The following is an 11,981-nucleotide window of genomic DNA, read 5'->3' on the forward strand; positions in this document are numbered from 1 at the left end:
GTGTTTTGCTTATTTTTCCTCAATTTGGATGTTTGACCTTCAATTCATCTACTAATGGTGGGAAAGTTTCTCTGTGTTTACCTTAAATCTGAGTTTTAGACATGTTCATAAAACAGGATTTGTGGCATCGCAACTCATTTGGAAGCCGAACATGGTCCAGTATGTAACTGTGTGTGATATGGAAACTTTACAGTAATCATCATATTCAATAACCTTCTTTCCAAATTGAGTATACTCTTAATTCAAAAGCACTTGCTAAAATTCACAGCAAACATACATCAGTCCACATACCCTTCACTTTCATTCTCAAACATGCTTTTCTTTGTCTGTCTTTTTCCCTCCATGCTTCTGTTCTCTGTATTACAGTTTTAGGTCTGGCCTTAGTGTCAGAGTAGGTAGGGGAGGTCAAGGCATGTACACTGGCCAGCAGAAACTGAACTGTACGCTTGAGAGCTTTTCCCATTAACACGATGGAAAAATCTTGTGTGCTGTGTGCCGCTACTATCATTGCCATTGTAAATGCATGGCCTTCTCAATGTGCGACCTGCTCCCTCTGTGCTCCTGAGGTACGCCTGCCTGTACATTACAGATTTATATGCTGTCTCCTTACATCCATGACTGAGCTTGAAATATCTCGAGCCTAACTCGTGCCAACACAATCGCTTTAGATTCATAAATATTCTGGACATTTCCATTGCAGCGGAGGATTACTTTCACATTGGACTGAGAAAAGAACAAACACTCAATTTACTTTGATAACTAAATGTTTTGAAGAAATACAGCGATGACAAATTCCCAAGGACAGAGTCCAGTGAGGTAGTAAGGAGGCTCATTCAAGATCCATTTGACATCGGCCAATATCAAAGGTCCAAGATGAATAATCACCAGAGCTGGTCCAATAACAGAATGATTGATTGGCCCAGAGCCCCACACTGTCTGAGATAACATTGTTCAAAGTGTCCAAACACAATGTCAACACAGTGTCCCCCTCGTGGGCCCATTTTTTCTCCATACCCAGAAATCCTCTGTTGACCTTTGACCTGTCAGCATGTCCAGCTGCAAAATGCAATCCTCCATGCAGTCTGTGACCCCGAGGGTTGGCAACAGTGGCAAATGGTGACAGATGCTGTCTACTGTAGGTTACTGGGGGCACTATCAACATTTCTCAAAAACAAGCCAGGAAATTAACTTATTAAATAGGCCTGAAGGAATTTGCGGCTATTTGAAAGAACATCAAAATCTGTGATAGTGTAGTTACTGCTACACTCATATCTCATATAAAAGACGTACTTGAGGCCACTGAGTGAAGCAGAGGTCAATAGCTTAGGTGTCTACTTTTTTTTATGAGCATCAAATCACAACAAATTGTCCCTGTCTAGTTACTGTCAGTCAGGTGAAAAGGGATTTTTCCCCCCTACAGTGTCCAGCTCTATGCTGGCTCTCCCAGAGGTAGTTAGTCATGACAAAATTTCTAACCACAAAAGCACATGGTTTCAGTTTAGCCCGTGCTACCATTCAACAAGGCTCCCATCCGGTTGCTCTCTCTCTCTCTCTCTGCATGATCACACCACTCGTATACGACATACCATGACCCAAAAGCTGCGTAATGGGAAGCAGAAAGCCCTAACCACCACCACTCTCAAATCTGTGCACCCAATAGGAAATGTCAGCCACATCCCTGGGTAAATGCTTGTAATATTTCTAATGACTCTGCCTGTATGGGTAAGAGGGTTCTGCTGAAGGATCTGAAAGCTGAGTAAAGGCATCAAAATGAAAGTAGATGGTTTTGTGGAGATGGAACTGGTACATGGAGTCAGCTGGGTGTCTGCTTGGCCCACTGGCTGTTGAGCATGTGGTGTGAGAGCTCAGACACCTGGCAGGATGGAGCAAGACTGTAGTCATTCAGTGTGTATGTCTGTGTGTGTGTTTATGTGTAAGAGCCAAGCCTTTATTACCTCAGTGTTGGTGGGTGTGTGGTGGTCTGTGTAGTATGTGTGTGTGTGTGTGTGTGTGTCTGCAAAGTCTTTATTACCTTAGCGTATGCGTAATGCAACCCAAGTACTTATTACCCTGGCATGGTATTGTGTGTGTGTGTGTGTATGTGTGTGTGTGTGTGTGTGTTTGTCCCTATTAGTTTCTTCTTCCATACCAGATGATACTCCCTTAGCACTAGTTAGCATGTTAAGAAACAAAACACAGTGGGACCCTGCCAGGACAGCTACAAACTTTAGGAACAAGCATTACTAACCCAGCTTCAGGTTTGTCATGAAATATATACAGACATGTAACATCAGTTCAACCAAATTACAATAAACAATTAAGAAGACATTAAGAAATCATCAACTTGTCTTTCCAGTGTCAATATCCAAGTTACTCTGGATAATCCACAGACTTCACTGAACAGTTTCCACTGGGACTCCTTTCCATTAAAGAAGTAGACCCTAAGAAAGGTTTTAAAAGCATGTTCTGAGGATTATTCACAGTAAACAGGTCAGCTTTTTTGTGGGAAGAGATGTTGATATTAAATTTTTAAAGTGTAATTTTTCAATACTGTGAGCCCCACAGACAATTTTCTATGCACCTCTATTGTATTTGAAACAGAAATCTATGGAAGCTCTGAGTGAGAAAGAACAATTCTGGTGATCGATTTTCTAAGTCTGATCTAAATTGTTTTCTCTCCTGTGTTTATGACTTGCAAACAGGTCATTTTTTTTTGTTGGTCAGGATCATTTTTCAAAGTGTTTGTTGTTGTAATAATCATTTTGGCTAGGTGAGTTTTAATATCTCTAAACATAATCCACTCTAAACACAAGGCACATATATTGTGTGTTAGCAAGTTATGTAACACTACTGTCATGTCTTTCTTTTGTCACCTGGAAGAAAACATGAATGCTTTCAGTCCTATTTAGAACATGAGGAAGTGTTGCACTTCAGCCTCTTGTGGCCAAAATGAGTATTACAACAATAAACACTTAAAAAAGGATCCTGACAATCTTTTTTCCACCTGTCTCAGAGATGAAAAGAAATTAAGGAACCTAGAAAGAATCCTGGCAAAATCCTTTTTTCAACAATTTAGATCACACTTATAAAATGGTTCACTAGATTGTTTTTAAATTTCCTTCACTTGCCTCTCAGGGCTTCCGTACAAATCTCAAAATCTTGAAAAGAACAAATTCTATTCATATGACCAAAATCTTTATAGATACATGAAAAAATATGTTTATTTTTGTAACTTTGGTGAAACAACCTATATAACTTGCTGCAATAGATAAATAAGAAATTTGATTCTCCACCTGTGGTAATGTTCAGAGATGCAGTATAACACAGTTATAAAGTCTGAATGCAATAGTTAAACAATGTAAATGTGCAAAGCACATATTTGCATGTACATGATCACAAAAAAGAGTTGGTACAACTGACAGAAATTTCTTATTTTATATCTATAAATATATGAACACAGCAGCAAACAATTTAAGCTGCACTTTAAGTCCTATCTTTCAGGTCTGTGCAAATGCAGTACAGTTACTTGTCCATATGACTGTACTGCCTTTACTGCATTTTGGCTGCTCACATAAAAAGTAGAGCCATAGATGAAAAACACATCCACAATTACTCTGCAGTGTCACAGTTGTTTCTCAGCCTCCACGAGACTCAAGGCAGACAAAAGCAGGGCAACATTATTGTTTTGCTGCAGGGCGCTGACTTGTCCAAGCACTTACACATGATTACATCATCAATATTTGCAGCAACAAGTGTAACTAGTGCCGCCTAGGCTGCAACTCATAATATTTCACCTACTTATGAGTCACAGCAAGTTATGCTGCTGTGGATACAGGTGGAATGTTTTATACGTAACTCTTATATATTGTCTGGTATCGGAGAAAGCAGCCACTATAACCGGTAATCATGCAATGACTGTATTTGAATTTCAGCAAACCTTTGTTGTTGCTAATGTTGACTCAAGTTGTATTTAACTTGGATTGTCTCAGTGTGGGACTGATTTTTTTTTAATGTGGCACCATCACAAACCTTTGAGTCTTTGTATCTTTTAAAATGATTTGACTTTTATTACCTTATTATTTTCAAATATCCTGACCTATCCTGTCTAAATGCTATGCAAAATCAAAGCAATGAGCTAAATGAATGTTTTATGGGTTTTAATCTGAGGTTTGGGATAATGGTGTACATAGCATGATCCTGTTTTACTTTCTCTACTCATGCATGCTGTGACAGCCTACTAGCAGACCAAGAAAGAGGCAAGATCCTTGGCAGAGGAGGTAATTTGGTAAAGCGGATATGTAATTCAAGAACATGCACTCATGCACAGACAAGCCTGCACAGTACGCACATGGCAGTAGCGATGAATGCATGCAGTTGTGCAGGCACACACACACACACAAACACATGACTGTACCCAGAAAGCCATTTGACGGACAGCAACACGCAGGAGGTGGCCAAGTTCAACCACTTTCCAATCCCCAGTGACATTTACATGACACAAAGGTTGATGTTAACCCAAACAACCATACTTTTTTTTTTTTTTTTTTTTTACAGTATGATAGTATGACTCCCAAAGAAAACATTAAACTAGCTTTGGAAAATGTTTGGAGATGATATCTTAATGATATTTAGTCGGATTTTTCAAATCAATGCAAGCAGCAATGAAAACATTAACTTTGGTGCCATATTTAAATGGGTTTTCAAAGTTGTACAGTCCTTCAGATAAAATATAGTCAGTGTTTAAATGTTCACTAAGTATGCATGCAGACACTGAGACAAATTATGAATGTGCAGACCTCTTAAGCAGCCACACCCATTTTCATGACATGGATATACGCACACAAGGAAACAGTCGCATTACCCACATATCAACTCTTAACCACCAGTCAGCCGCCTTATGCCTGTCGCTGATACAAACAGACAACATAAAATGTTCTGCCAAGAAGCAATCAGTCAGAAAGAGTGTCTCAGTGATTTGTTATGAGCAGGTGCTGTGAAGAAAATTGACAGGCAATGTTTTATCAAGACAGAGTGAATTTAGTGCCGGTAAATTGATAGTAGACATAATGAAACAATAAAAATGTCTGCAGCGCCAGCCAAGACAAGAAACTCAGTTGCTGCATATATGTGTGAATGTGCACAAAGTGTGTGTGTGTGTGTTAAAAGAGATGCATTGCTTCGCAACTCACCAAACCCCCACATTACATACTCTCATTCATGCCCCATTGTTTTCTTAACTGATAATGGAAGTACTTGAGCTGTTTGCAAACAGTGTGTCAACAATGGGAGAGGACAATGGAGCTATTCAAAAGCAAGAGAAAAGGAGAACGGGGTAATAAGAGGGGAAAAGGGAAAGAGAAACAGTGAGAAAAGCAAGTGCCGCAAAGGTGTGTGTGTGTGCATGTGGTTTGTTAGGACAGAGAATGGGTGCTGTTCAAACAAACAAACTTCACCAGAGTGGCCAATTTTCAGCATTGTTGCATTATTTCTGGTTTCCCTGCTGCAAGTCATCATAGGGTGTTTAGTGACTTTACCCAGTGCTCTATCCCTCTACCCTTCCCATGACACACACACACACACAGGTCTGTCACCCATGGCGATGTGAGTGATCTCTGTATGGACGCTGCTGAGCAGCTCAAGGGGGCATCTGGTCTTTTTCCCCTCTCAGTCGCTGAAATGTAAACACCCCAGTTGCCTGGATTTGCCAAATGAGCACCTGGTATTTCAAAGTGGCCTCCTGGCTGTGACTTTTTTTTCAAGTTGGGGTGGGAGGCAAGGCTGTTCTACATTATGTAGACGTACACACAAGCAGGCTTGCACGCACAGTTGCTGTTGTTCCACAAACGTATAGTGGGAGTGGAGACACAGGGTGAGACGGGCCAGCAGGCCCACACACGCACATGTACACACATTGACACAACTACTTTAACCCCCAAAAAATGCATGCTTTGGTACATGCACACTGCACGCTCTCACTCACACACTCACACACACACACCCATACACAACATACTCCGTCATTCTCTCACCTGGCCTCATGTTTAGTCTGTACACTGTGTAATGGTATACGGTAGGATTACTGCGACCCTCTGAGGTGCTGCAGTATAGCGGTGTGGTGTGTGTCAAGGCTGTCTGTCCTCGTCCCCATGGGCTACTGCAACTTGTCATCAGAGCAGCAGCCCACAGAGCTTAGCCAGATCCCAAACCTTCATACTGTTAATCTGAGAAAAAATTGGGGTCATCACATGCTATATCCATTGTAAAACTAAAAAATAGAGAACTCAAAGGTTCCACTGTGGAGTTGTTGTGGAGTTGTTTGGTTAAAAAAAATGCTTTCTGTTACGTGGCCATAAAAAAAGAGACATCTTTCATCCAATTTAAGTTTTTCTCACTAAGAAGCCCACATAAAGAATGTTGCCTGAGCTTCAAAGCAGAAAACTGCTCATTGGACGATGAAGTAACCAAACACTCACAAAAGTATAGCAGATGAGACCACACTGAATCCAAGACTTTCAGTTTTAAAAACACCATTATTTTCTTGGCTATGAAATCAAACTAAATTGTTCAGAAGAAATTATATTTACACATTTGGCATATAGGGTGTCAGTTGGGTGTACCAACTGATACCAGAGAGTACAGTGGACTAAAATTGGATGTTAAAACTGCAACTGATCAGCTGATAAGATCAGATAATTTCATGTGGTGATCACCCTATGTAATCCACAGAACAATACAACACAGCAATCCTAATGAGAAAAAAAGAGAGAAAAAAAAGGTTAATTCATTTGCAGACACTACTCTATCTAAAAGGAATCAGTCCTTGTTAAATTGCATTCTTTTGAGCATTCATCAGTTTTTCATGCCTTCTTGTGGCAGTTCACATCTCCTTTTCAATGAAACTGCCTATTTTCCATACATTTTGATGTACAACCCTGCTGTTTTCTTTTGGCAAGCCTATTGTACTACTCCCTCTGCCTCCTATTTATACTGACTGGCAAACTTGCACTGCTACAAAGTGACAGGAGAGCAGATAAAATCCGTGCTGTCGCTGTATAATTTTGGGGGACTCATTTTCCTGCTCTGTAAAGGAGGATGCGGTCCACTGTGGTCTAATTGCTCATGTGTTGTTTATGGTGACACTTGCCAAGTCGACTCTTGGCCAGATTAGCAAGTCTGAGCAATTATTATTTTTGTTCTTTTTGCCAAAACTGACCAGAAAAACAAAACTGCAAATGAGAATGACTATAAATAGTGTAGTGCAGTATGAGAAAACAAGTTAAAGCTAAGCTATCACCCACAATGCATCACAAAATGTAATTATTCAAAAAAGAAAAAAAAAAAAAAAAAAAAAGAAAAGCTATACAGACAACATCTCCATTTGGCCCGGGGATCCTTTTACTCATCCCCTTTAACCTCTGCCTAAAATGGAAAATGTTGTCTTTTTGCTTTTGCTGATGTGATTTGTGGTCTGTTGCTTTTGGGACTGATTCACAGTCATATGATAACAGACTATGTCATGCCACTGCATGCCTAAACATTGACTGTGTAGGGCCAACACTGCCTGTCTGTCATCAGTGCACGCTGACACATCCTGGCCTACACCCACCCAGACCTGAATGAGGCATCGTGGATAGAAAGTAAGGTGTCTTCTTTTTGACTCCAAAACACATTCCATGGCACTTAATCACCAGAATCCCCAGTTTGGCAGATGAGAGAGAATCAGAGTTGTGTGTATTATTTATGTGTGTATGCATATATGGTGATAAACAAGTACAAAATGTGGGCTTGTGTGTGTGTAAGTTTGTGTGTGTGTGTGTGTGTAAGAATCTGTTTTGTGGGACGAGACTTTGGTGTGTGAGAGTATAGATCAAAGTGTGTTTTTAAGTCTGTGTGTGTATAGATTCTTGTATGTGGGTCTGGATGTATGTGAATATCCTTGCACGTCTCAGTGATCAGGCACATTTCTCCTCTCATCCTTTCATGAAACTTTTCATGAGAGACTGTGATACCCTCCTCTACACTCCAGCACAAAAGTGGTGTTCTGCCTTTGCAGCAAATCCGTTTTCTCAACTGGCTGCATCCACTGGGGGAACAGAACACATTCTACAGACAAGCGTGAGAAACATCCTGACAAAATAGACAACAAACAGCAAACACGGGTACGGAAGTGCTGAAAACATCAGTCTTTTTTTTTCATCTTATTCCCCCTGTTCAACCCAGTACTATCTGTCATTGTTTGTAATTTTTTCTTGGCCGTTTTCTGCTGTTCTGTGTGAGTGTTCAGATGTTTCCCATGGGTGCTGATAGGAAAAAGATCCTGCCAACATTTCATATAGACTCCCCAAGGTTGCAGGACCTTGAGTCTTTCTCCTGCCCTAATAACAGCCCACCTTTGCCTTTTATAACCTCTTTGTCTTCTTCTTCTTCTCCTTTTGCCCTCCCTTTTCCTGTTTTTCAGCAAAACTTCAGCAAAAACGGGACCTCTGTGGTCTCCTCCTATGCGCTGGGGGCAAAGGTGCTCTAGATTAAAAAGAATCTTGCAAATTGAATTCACACTTGATGAAACAAACAGATTTGCATGTGTCTATCCACCTGAGACGGGGTGGCCAGCTCCAGGCAAAGAACTGTCCCACCTCTGAACAGTGTAATGTGCTCAACTAATTAATGGGCTGTTATTGGAGAAATGTGTCACAGAGTTTGAGGTGAGGCGATGTAGAGCGGTGCGACCCCAGCCCAATAAAGGTCGAGGTCTTTGCTAATAGGTTTGAACCGGGTCATTTCTTAATGAAAGTTTCCAACTTAAGTTTGGCAAACGGTACTTCTGAGAGTGCTCTGTGTTACATTTTGTATCAATCTCATCTCATTCACATCACAAAACGCAAAGACTGATTCTAGCTCTGTTGGTCTTTCTAGTCAAAAGGCTTACATTGTCATTTTTTTTTGTATTATGGTGGCAATATGCAAAGTATTCAGGCTGCTTTGAAGCCATATTGTGGTGACAGCTGTGCATTCAAGTTGACAGCTGAGTCTATTATCCCCTTCTTTTTTTCATCAAAGTATGTGTTTCCTCACATTACATCAACTTAGAAATTGCACTGATATGCTGAGGCAATAAGTGTGTTACAATTCTGTGAGTTCTTGGGTTCATTTATGTGATCCATTTTCTTCATTTGTTGCCCTTTGGTCTCAACTGGCAGTGTTATTTTATGATGTACCCAGAGCTATTTCTGTAACCACTCAGGCCACACACACTGCTACAATAGGGCCTCTTCACCTAGTCTTTTGTTGGCCTTTATTGCAGCCTCCCTGCTGGTTGCCAACAGAGGTCAGTGGGGAGACCAGTTGGGCATCGGCAACCACAGATAAACCCTCCTCTCTCCCTGGGCATGATGGGAAGGCTCATGGGACCAGTGTGGGCAGACAGGCTGACGCGTTTCCTCCCCCTCACTGTCCCTTCAGCTATTTACCAGACGGAGGTCCCATCCAAGCAGGAATTCCACACCCTATTGACAATGTGGCTTCTGTCAGCTGCCGCTCCAGCACCCTTTAACAGGGGCTCATCCTTCCTTCCGTCTCTTCCTTGTTTCTCTCCTTGCCTCTCCCTGCCTTTTTTAATCCTTCATGGGGGTTCTGCCCTGTAGGTTGTTAAAAGAAAAGTCAGGATCCGGACTTTGAAATCAAACATTGATGGTTGGTCAGGGATGTGTGGCTAAAGGGTGTGACTGTGCTTTTAAGGTGCTCTGTTGGTTTAGCTGGAGGAAGAGGTCGTTGTCAGTCTTGGTGTTGAAAACAGACCAAAGAATCAAGCCTGTGACCTTACGAAAAGGAAATAAACTACTGCAGTTCTCCATTGTAGGCTATGGGATGGTGGACATGTGACTAATGTCATGGAAAACATTTGGACAGTTTGTTTGTCAGCCACTTGTGAAAAGGGTTACATTCTCAACACTGACTATCCAATCCAGGTTCAGGTTGTGATCTATCCATCATAAGGTTGTTCACAGCTAGCAGTTATCTACTATTCTCATGAAGGTGTTAACCTCTCAGTTTTACCTTCCTCTTTGCTTGGGAGAATAGGCTGAAATGTACCAACAAGGGTATTTTACTGGAAGAGATACCCCAAGAAAAGAAGAAGAAGAAAACCCCAAACCAAAACCAATAAGTCTTACATAATGCGACCAATATGAGTTTGGCCCTATAGTGGGGTTGGATTGATGGGTGTGAGTGGGTGGGATATCTTAGGGGATGAAGGCAGAGAAAGACTGAGAGCTCTGAGAGTGAGGGGATGGAAAGGCCCCTAAGCAGGCATTCAGACGGAAAATGCTGTGGGGCGTTTTGCTTAAGGTACCGGTGAAATACGATCCAGGAAGTCCAGTTTGAGTAACTGATCCATGAGTTTAAAGGTTTATCAGATCCTAAAATACAGCAAAATTGTTAACAATACTCTGAGACAGGGTTATACAACTTTGAAAAGTTATCACAACACAAATAATTTTATCTTTCATCACATCACATTGCAAGGAAGTTAGTAGAAATACAGTGTTCATGTTACAAAGCAATCTGCCAGGAATGTGTGCTTGCATGTATTGGATTGGCCAGCTGGGTGACATTGTGTTGTAGTCCAGCAAAAGTTGAGCCAGGTTAAACTTTTTTGTCATCCAGCCCTGCTTTCTTTGGCCAGAGCCATCTGCGCTGGCAACCCCTGTCAACAGATTGACCAAATTCAAGTGAATGAGGATGCCGCGTCTTTTCATTCTGGGCCAAAGTTGGTCTGAACGCAACCCTGAAATCAAAACAGAATCTGTGGCTGCATTTAAGCTACAGGAGGATGGAGATTACTTATAACAGGTATTATTAATTTTGTTCCTTGATAAATTTAAATGTAAGTTTGCTTCTCTAACTCGCTTAGCACCTTCCAACACATATGATCTTCCAGCATTAACAGGAGGACGGTTGTATCTGTTTGTCGATGAAATGAAAAACATGCCACACCTAAATAATCCTACCTATGTGATTGTTATTCTAAAGGATGACAACATGGATTCCCTTGACTTAGACTGTCATAAAATATCTCTCATCACACGTTAAGTGTTCCTTCCTGAAAGCAAAAGGTCACATCCTCTCCTGCAGAGAGATGTGTGCTGCAAGGAAGGGGAGTGTTACTTTCTCCCCCCTGTGTGTTTATGTGTTGGTGTAAGCACCAAAACGGAGAAGATTAAAGGTAGACTGCATATGTTTATTTTAAATTTCACCTAGTAACCCATGGTATGTGGCGTGATCGATAGGCATGTCAAATGAAGCTTAATTCAAGGTTTGTTTGTTTGTTTTTTTTGGTTTGTGATGGAAATATTACAATGTTTCCAACAGCAAAACAGTGTGGTGTAGATATAAATCTGGCTTGTGAAACACAGAGAACTTTCCATCACTGCATCACTTTTTATACTGACTACACACTTGGCTTATAATAGATACCCTTTTCTAAGACAGCTGAACACTATGTTTCTGATAATTATATTGAAACAGATATTAATGTCATCTGATACAGATACAGGATTATTTCATTCTGAAAACAGTATAAATTATAAAGGAAATTATCAAAAGTCATCATTGATATCATGTAAAATTCGATCATTTTATCAGTTTCAATCATTTTCATAATATCATTTTTTTTATTCATGTGTGCCAAGATTTGAAATAGTAGGTGTTCCAACATTCTAATGGCCAATATCAAATTTTGGGACAAAAATGTAATTTCAAATGAAGGTTTTCACAAGTATTAACAAAAGTAGCAGGGCATTTCTGAAGACAGCATACAATCTCAGCTAACCAGCTGTAGGATAAAGGTTGAAAATGTTAAAAAAAAAAAAAGGTCTTGTATCAGAATATGTTCAGTCAGTGGTATCTTGTGCTGGTTCTCTTGCTTGAGAAAAAGTTAAATCTCAAAACATTCATATGGTATGCTACTTGAAGCTTGACTAAGA

The sequence above is a fragment of the Thunnus thynnus genome, chromosome 8 (assembly GCF_963924715.1).
Source record: "Thunnus thynnus chromosome 8, fThuThy2.1, whole genome shotgun sequence".
Taxonomy (NCBI): Eukaryota; Metazoa; Chordata; class Actinopteri; order Scombriformes; family Scombridae; genus Thunnus; species Thunnus thynnus.